We start from the raw sequence: 9,732 nt of genomic DNA, 5'->3' as shown, positions 1-9,732 counted from the left end.
GGATAAACTTTGGACAATAGCAGATTCCTCCAACTCAGTAGGCAACAAGCAGTAGCACAAGTAGTGATGGATTAAGTGAAGTAAAGAAATTAGACCAATGAAGTTGACATTGAATATTGAAATCGACAACACCGTAAGGTGATCTCATTGATGGCAGTCAAGTAAGTACATTTTTCATTTTTCAATTAAAAGAAGACATGACAACAAGATTGGTGTCCTTAGAGTTGGTGCTCCTGAACGTAAGGTTGGAGCCTTGTATAAGATAGGATCAAAGCCTTAGAGGTTGGATCCTCATCAATTCCAAGTTGGTGCTTGGAAAAAATTCATCATTTATTGTATTCAATCTTTTCTATACTTAATAAAATCATTATTATACATTTCTCTAATTAAATTGTGAAGAATCTAACTTTTAAAAATAACAATTGAAAATAAATATTGATGCGCCCCCCTCTCAGTATTTCCAACAATTGGGATAAGAGCTAGCTTCTTCATTATCAACCTAATAGCTAGAAAAAGGATTCACAAGTCACAATGAAGAATCAGGAAATGACAGGAAAGATTCCCCTATTTAATGGTACAAACTTTGAATTTTTGGAAGAAAAGGATGTCCTACTATTTAATGTCCCTTGGACCTGAAGTATGTCAATCTGTTTTGGATGAATACAAATATCCTTCCACTCTTTCAACTGATCAAGATGGAAGGAAAGCTTACATTGCAAATCCCAAAGCATTAAATTCCATAACAAGTGGAATCACTCACTTTGAATTAACAAAAGTCATGCGCTGTGATTCTGCAAACAAATGTGAGGCAAGCTCATTGCTTTATATGATGAGGACTCCAAAGTTAAGAGGGAAATCTCCAAACTCATAGAAGGAAATTTGAGAGTCTTAAAATGGACGACGAAGAAGATATTGCGTCACTCTTTCTTCGAGTAGTTGAAGTCGTCAACTCACTTAAAGGCTTAGAAGAAAATATAGAAGAAAGCACAATTGTTCAAAAGGTCTTGAGAACTTTCCTAGATAGATTTGACTCCAAGGTAAGTGCCATAGAAGGAATGAAGGATTTGGATACTTTAAAAATGGATGAACTTCACAAAATTCTCATTTCTTATGAAATGAGAAAATGGATCCCAAATTCCAAGGAAGCAACATTCAAAGCTTCAAAATCAATAAAGAAGGGGAAGAATTGGAATACCAGCAGTGATGACTCCAATACTAAATCTGAACTTGCATAGTTTGTATGAAATCTAAGAAAAGTATCCAAGATAAAAGGTAATTATCCTCTCATTTGTTTTAAATGTGGAAGGATAGGTCACTATGCTGCAAAATGTCCTCATAAATATGATAGTGATAATGAGGAGGAATATAAAATGGGGATGTTCAAAAAGAAAAGTTTTAACAAGAAGAATTTATTCTCCAAACAAGATGATTCTAATGAAGACGAATTTGTGATCACCAAGAAGAAATCAACTAAAAATATCACTTTTCACAAAATAAATGATGATGAGTCAGATGAAGAAAATGACTATGCTAGAAGAAAAGAAGTATTATTCATGGCATTTACAAATGATGATTACTTCGAACAAGAAGACGAAGGAAATATGAACGAGTTACTAATGAGTTTCATTGAAGAAAATAAGAAAATACAAAAGAATGTTATTTCTCTCAAAGTAGAAAAGGAGGAAGCAAAAAGGAGAGAAGATTTCTTGATAAATAAACTAAAAGAGAAAGAAGATATTTGCAAAAAACGTGAAACTGAAATTATTTCACAAAGAAAATAATTGGATCAAGTTAAAAGGAGTTGGACAAGCTCTCAAACACTTGATAACGTCCTTAATGCTCAAATACCTCAACATGACAAATTTGGGATTGGCTTCAAAGGTGAATCATCAAGTAGAAAGGAGAATGTGAATAAGGAAATCCAATGAAGCTATGCTGACGTTATTACTAGCCATCCAAAATAAGAGAAGTCATGTCACCAAGAAAAAAAGTTCACCTTTATCAATCCAAGGAATGAAGGAAGGACAACTTCAAGGAAGAATTCTACCTCAATTCAAGGCTATTCTAACAAGTACCAAACAATATTTCTTGGCTATTGTTTTTGTTGTAAAAAATTTGCTCATCAAGCCAATCATTGCAAGGCTCGCAAAGATAATTATTCAAGAAATATTAATCAATAAAACAAGCCACTTGGCCTCAAATAACAAGGACAAGTTAAGACTTACAAGTCTTTTGATCCTTTGTCTAAGTATAATACAAGTTTCTAATTGTGTAATGATTATGGTCGTGATGAACAAAATTTTCCATTCAAAAAGGAATATCTACAAAAGGATGAACCCACTATTGATAAATGTGGCCTAACCCTATGCGGTCATAGTGATGAAATAAATGGTTCATAAAAATTGGATGTTCAAGACACATGTCAAGCGAATGAAATAAATTTACCTCCTTAATCAAGAAAGATGGAAATGTGTATTTTGGAAGTGGATCGGCCAAGATAGCTGGAAAAGGAAATGTTGCGCTCATCAATGGAAAAGGAAAAGCCCAAAATGCAATGTTGGTGGAAGGACCCAAACACAATCATTTGAGTGTGACCCGAGTTTGTGATCAAGGACACAAGGTTGTCTTTAGCACAAAATATTGTGAGATAAGGAACTCCTCCTCAGGTGAACTTATAGCTAAAGGAATAAGAACACTAGATAATGTCTACATTTTGAACAAAATTCAAGAAGATGAATGTTATGTAAGTCGAGTAGATGAAAGTTTGATATGGCACAAACGATTGGGACATATAAGCTTTGATAACTTGATCAATATTAGCAAAACATGCAGTAAGGGACATTCCAAAAATTATCAAGCCGGATCAAGTTGTCTATGGACCATGTCAACATGGAAAACAAACAAGAACCAGTTTCAAGACTAAGGATATATCTATATCAAAACCTTTGGAGATCATACATACAGATTTATGTAGACCAACCAGAACTGTAGCTTTACAAGATGAAATGTATTTTTCTTTATTTGTTAATGACTATACTAGAATGATGTGGGTATACTTTATAAAATTCAAATCCGAAGCTTTTGATTGTTTCAAAAATCTTAAAGCTTTAATAGAAAATGAGAAAGAATCAAATATTAAATTCCTTAGAATAGACAGAGGAGGAGAATTTACTTCAAAATAATTTGATGAATTTTGTAAAGTACATGGAATCAAGATAGATGTCTCTGTTGCTAGAACTCCCAAACAAAATGGAGTAGTAGAAAGAAGAAACCGATTTTTACAGGAGATGGCAATAACAATTCTACTAGCAGTTGATTTGCACCCCAAGTTGTGAAAAGAAGTAGTCAGGACAACAGTTTATACCTTGAATCGAACTCAACTAAGACCAAATAACAACAAGACACCATACGAACTATGGAAAGGGAGACCATCTTCGGTAAAGTACTTTATAATATTGGGAAGAAAATGTTTTATGAAGGCCAATGATGACTCACCAGGAATATTTGATTCTCGAGTCAATGAAGGAATACTTCTTGGATGATCTACAAGAAAAAAAGCTTACAAATGCTACAATAATCGACTACAAAAAGTAGTAGAAAGTGTTGATGTAAAAATTGACAAAGCCCTTCCAGAAAAAGAAAGTGAAGTCCATGAATAAGATCCTATCCTTGAAGAATTCAAAGAAGAAGAGTCAGAAAAATAAGAAAAAGATCAAGAAAAGCAAAAAAAACCATCTCAAATTCCTTCAATAGTGAAATTCCTTCAAAAGTGAAATTTCTCCAAAAACATCATCAGGACAAGCAGATTATTGGTAATGTAGACGAGGGAATAAAAACCCAAATAAAGATGAAAATTACACCAAGGAAAGATGGTGTTTCTCTCCTATCTATGATAGAGCTAGAAACTTTTACTCAAGCAAGTATCCTCATTGGGTGGAAGCCATGGAAGAAGAAATGTCTCAAATCGAGAAGAATGAAACATGGGAGCTGGTACCTCATCCAAAGGATAAAAATATAATTGGAACCAAGTGGGTGTTCAAAAACAAAATGAATGAAGATGGAAAAATCATCAGAAATAAGGCAAGGCTTGTTTGTAAAGGTTATTCACGAATTGAAGGAAATGCATTCTTCATGGGAGATTGTCTAGTATCTTGGCTCAACAAAAAGAAATCATCTATATCTCTTTCCATAGCTGAAACCGAATATATAGTTGATGCAGATTGTTGTACACACATACTATGGATGAAGGAAGCTTTGAAGGATGTCAACATAGAAACTAAAATACTAATCACCATCTATTGTGACAACACCAGTGCCATCAGTCTCTCAAAGAATCCATTCACGCACTCAAAGACCAAACATATTCCAATCAAATATAACTTTCTCCATGAAGAGGTTGCTGAAAAAAACATCAAGTTTGAGAATGTTATCAACTGGATTGAACCTCAGGCTGAAGGAAGGCAATGCCAGGGTAACCACAAACCACGCTTAGCCAAGTAGCTAGCCCTAATAGGCCGGGAGAGGGCTCTCTCCGTAAGGATATCAACCAAGATGACTGAATCAGGAAAAGGATATTAGGCTTGGTATAGTAGCATAAGGTTTGATTTGATTTTGAAGGAGTTTTGCTGGATCAGGAGGAGCCAGATAGTTAGGGCTAGGGAATTAGGTCAAAATTGCAGGGTGTTCAATGGGGAAAGGTAGGCATGAGGTTTAGCACTCTAGGGCTTGATGGGTGAGGTGTTTCAAGACTAGTGAGAAGCTAGGAAGAGCATGTGATTACCATGGATCCTTCCTAAACTGTAGAAACATAATAGTGGTGAATATTTCCCCAAAGCAGAGCAGTGATGTTATGGATTTTGCCTATCAACTTGAAAACATTCACTTAGAATCTATGAAATGATTAATGAAGTACACATAACATATTAACATATGATCACAAGAGAAGAAACTGAACTAAACTCCATACCACATGGATCCCAAAGAAATAGCTACAATTTTTATTAATCTCCTGCTAAACTGCTACAAAATGATGTACCATCAAGGCATTAGCATCCAGCTGAGTCCAACCCTTTACAATGAGAAAGAAGAAGAAGATATAGGTATTGTTTCAACCTCCTCCCATCCTCAGGGGTCAAATCCCTAAGATGAGGATCTAATCTAACCAACACTGAACAAGAAACTAAAATTTAGGCATCTTAACAACTTGCCTCTAAAAGTGAGAAAACTGATTCATTTGTGCTCAAATTGACTTTTAATGTAATGAATCTACCCTCTACTACTAATTATCTATCATATTTACAAGCCAAGCCATAATTTCAGTAAAACATCCTCCATGGGAGAAAATCCACGAACATGGTAAAAAAATAGAAAAATAACAATCTTGTGCAAAATTTGCCCTACGTGCAGCGCCACTTGCCCAACGTGCAACGCCACTTTCAGGTTCGTTTTGGAACCCTTCCTGGCATCCAAATTGAGCTCATGATAGCTCATTGGAAAGGTATTCAAGTGCACTTTCTAAAACAACTATAATTTCTTCATTTGAAGCTCATTTGACCCCTCAAAAATTGATTCTCCCAAGACTGCTTCTGTGTGTCCAAAAAGTGGTAGAAATGTCATTTTTAGGGTGTTTTTTGACCTTTTGGTGGACCAGTTCTGCCCCAAAAACTTAGCATATGAATAGGGTGCATGTACTCATAACTATGAATCCAAAAATAAAAGCCATTTGTCCATCAGATGCCCCTAGGAAAAGTGGAGTGCCAGTGGCGCTGCGCGTTGAGCCAGATTTTTTGTGTGTGCAATTTCCAAAATTTGCAAAAAAAAAAATTTCTCCAAACCTTACCAAAATTGGTGAGAAGCACCACCATCAAGCATCTTGATGAGCCAAGGAAGCTTCAGCAAACAACCTAAGCCTATCCTCCTCTTTTTTTCCCTTTAGAGCCTGCCTTAGCCTAGCTTTCATCTTTTTGATCCTCATGTTGCAAATTTTGTTTCGGGTCCTGTAATGGTAGGAAATGTGCCTGCTCATCTGGTTGTCCCTATTGGCCTTCCGCAATAGCTTTTATAGCTGCAAATTAACTCTATCAAGCCAAGTCTCTCTATCATCATCAATTTCGTTCTCAATAGGAGACAGAGTGACCAGTGCCTCCTTGTCACTTTGTCGTTTTACCTTGAGAAGTTCCAGCTCCATGAGGACCTGTTTTTCACTCAACTACTTGTTTTCTTGTTCCAAATATGTGATGACTTACTTGGCTCTCTCCAAATTGTCCATCAAAGCTTGGGCTTGAGCCTTCTTTTCCTGTATGATGATGTCCTTTACTGTTTCTTCATCTTGAGCCTCTAAGTCACTTATTTCCACGCTATGATGAGTATAACACTGCTCTGGCTCATCATGCTCTGTAAAATCAAAGTCCCTTTCTTTCTCCTCATCATCAAAACTTTCCTCCAGCTTCTTTTCCTTCCCTTTGTGTAGCTGCTGCACCTGTACCTATTGTGTTGATAAAGAAAGCAAAGCCCCTTCCACATCTTGTGGAGCTAGCATTTGCCTATGAATTGATGAAGAAGGCAAGGTCCCTTCCACATCCTATGGAGCAAACACTTTCCTATCATCTTCAAACAATCTCCTTGTGCCCCTTTGATATGTCATGTAAGTCCTGGGCACCTTAATAGTTTTAGTCTCCTCATTTGTTTTCACCTGAGCTATTAGAAGGTCCCCCTGCTTCTTGAGACATTGGTGGAGGAATTTGAGGACCCCTGAAGATGTCATGAGCAATAAATGTCTCCCATGTCCATGTTTTCAAGGCTTTAGGTTGTATGAAGGGAATGAGTAAGAGTGATTTAGGAGTGAGGGGATGGGAGATGACCTTATGGGCTAGAAAATGAATGAGGGAGTAGGAATCATAAAAATGAGAGGGAGGGCTTGGTTTTCTTGAGATATTTCCTTTGGGGAAGAGGGATAAAGGGATGTGGATGTTATGGAATTTAATATGGAATGATTTTATATTTTTAGTGATAGGTGATAAGAGGGATAATTGGGTTTAGGGTTTTAGGCATTACTAGGGGAAAATTTTAGGGTTTCACATTTACCATGGGGAATTATGCTTAAGAATTTCATTGCAAACCAACAATGTAGTATGGGAGGACAACTTAATTGTATGAAGGGAAGAGAGGGCAATCTTGAAGTTTGTATGAAGTTTGAGGCCTTTCTGGCCCTTCTACTCAACACGCAGCGCCACCGCACAGACGCGCAGTGCCACAGCGTCAAGGCGCAACGCCACTTTAAGATGACTTTTGACTACTTTTGCAGTGTCCAAATTAGGTGTGGGATATCTCATTGGAAATATTGTCCTGTAAAATTTCCAGAACATCTTGAATTTTTCAATTTGGAGCTCAGTTTCCCTATCAAAAGCTCAATCTCCCAAGACTGGTCAAAATGTGTAGAATGAGGCTGCCAAAATGTAGAGTGATGTTGTAGTCAACTTTTGGAGGTCTTCCTCAACTCCAAATTGAGCTCATGATATCTCATTATAAATATATCTATGTCTAGTTATCATTTGACTAATCAAGCAAGTCATTTGGAGACTCCAACTAGGAGAAAGCTTGATTTCCCCAAGGTCACTCCAGAAGTGCATCAACTCTCTTGAGGCAAATGATGTTTTGGACATTTCTCCCAAACCATGAGACTTGTGTAAAAACTGAAGGAGGTTTTTCTTCTCAAGTCTATTATGGATAAAAAATTCTCTCAATTTTGTCAAATTCATCTTTTCCTTCTCAGAAACATCATTTGAATAAAACCTATCCTGATGTGTGGAACAGGGGATGTGTAGAAATGAAGGGAAATGAAGGGGATTATGGGATTATAATTTCTTGAGAAAATTTTGGGAAGTAGGGAGGGATGTTAGGAAGCAAGGGAAAGTTGAATTTCAAGGATTGAGTGAGGGGAAGGGGTCCAAAAGGGAAAAACACGGGCCTAACCTAGAAAAGTGTGAAATTGTAGCAATAGGCTAGGGTTTGTGGGAGAATGATGAATTTGACGGATATCAGTGATGGGAAGTGTTTAAGAAGGTATATTAAGGATATGGGAAGGTGTATGAGCATCAGGATACAAGTTTTTGTTGATGATTTGACCATCCAAGAAAAATTACCTTCAAAACCCTAGGAGAGGGAAATGAGCCTTACCTAAGCACAATTGAAGCACAAACAAGGTGTAAAATGACCCATTGGAACTTGAAATAATGATGAAAACTCTTTGAATGATGGTACACTCATCTGAATGGTGACATGGACCAATACTTGGAAAACTTAGGAAGGAGTGAAAACAATCCTAGACCTAATACCTAGTGACCAAATTTTACTCGAAGACTCACTGAAATGACAAAATTTGACTTTGACACCCTAAGACCACTTTGTAAGAGCATGTTTGATCACTGGTGGAAGGCTACAAAGACTGACACTAACATTGGCTCCATTGGGGATGGTAGCTCCTTGGAGGTGCCAAGAACACCGTAGACCAAGTAGCCTTATCCATTGGGCATGGAGTAAGAAAAAACTCAATCTGAAATACATGACTGAATACTGATGACTCAAAGACACAAACTAACTTTTACTTAACTAAAAACTGACTCGATACTAAAAAACAACTGACAAAATGGAAAATATGCTTAAAATGGAGCTTATTTGATAAAACCTAGTCTAACTGTTCCATTCATCACCTGATCAAGTGAAATGAAATAACCAATGCAACCAAGTAAGCATTCTGGTTGTTGTTTGAATTCTCTGCAAGTGTTTGTTTATGAGCAAGAAGAAAGAACTACTGAAATGCAACTCCCATGAAAACTTGTAAACAGATCCAAATTTTCCTAGATTGAATAATATGGATTCTCTATCTGAGTCCAAAAATATTGTATAAGGGTCTTGAAATTCATGTGCACTAGGACTTAGCTCATCCAATGGATTACTTTGCTTCTCCTCATACCATGAATGCAAAATTTCATCTGAGTTTTGTGACGAGATTCCTGCTAAAAATGACAAAGAACCAACTGTCGGATCAAGTTTGTATCAATACCTTTTCAAGCTCACAATTAGCTAATGGAGAAGGACTTTGACTGCAGACATCATCCAACACATCAACTATTGGATTGTGAAAAACTTGAAAATACTATTGCAACACATTTTCTATTGGTTTCAATGAGATTGCATGATTTTCTACAGGTTGCTCATTTGACGATATACTATGCAAAATTCCCTTCAAAGACTGAAATGATTCAAAACATAATGGTACGGAATCATCTTGCATCATTTGATCATATGTTCCATCTTCCAAGTCTTCATCTGCAACTTGACATTCAATGGCATTTGGTGGCTGCAAATCTAGATATGGGAAGTCTTGAACAAGGATTTCATTGCCCTCTAGATGGTCAAGATCAAAACTTATCGATGGTTGATTTCTGATTGCACGAAAGTTGTCTTTGATGAACTGAAACAAAGTAAAACAAAAAGGCAAAGATCCTTCACTTACTTCAAAATTTTCTGCACTTTCCTCCTCACTTCCATAGCTGATATGCATCGGTTGATCACCGAGCTATTGAAAGTGAACTTCCTCCTTCCACAAACCAGCTGTTGTTTTGTCTGCAAGACTAGCTTCTATTTGGAGAACATAATCATCATCATACTGATCAAACTTAGGAAAATCATCAGTATAAAACACATCATCAAGCATACATGTCAGATCAACAG

This window comes from Pinus tabuliformis, chromosome 2_2 (genome assembly GCF_031772625.1).
Source record: "Pinus tabuliformis cultivar Carrire ecotype Pingquan chromosome 2_2, CPIR1, whole genome shotgun sequence".
Lineage (NCBI taxonomy): Eukaryota > Viridiplantae > Streptophyta > Pinopsida > Pinales > Pinaceae > Pinus > Pinus tabuliformis.
Note: the sequence above shows the minus strand (reverse complement) of the source record.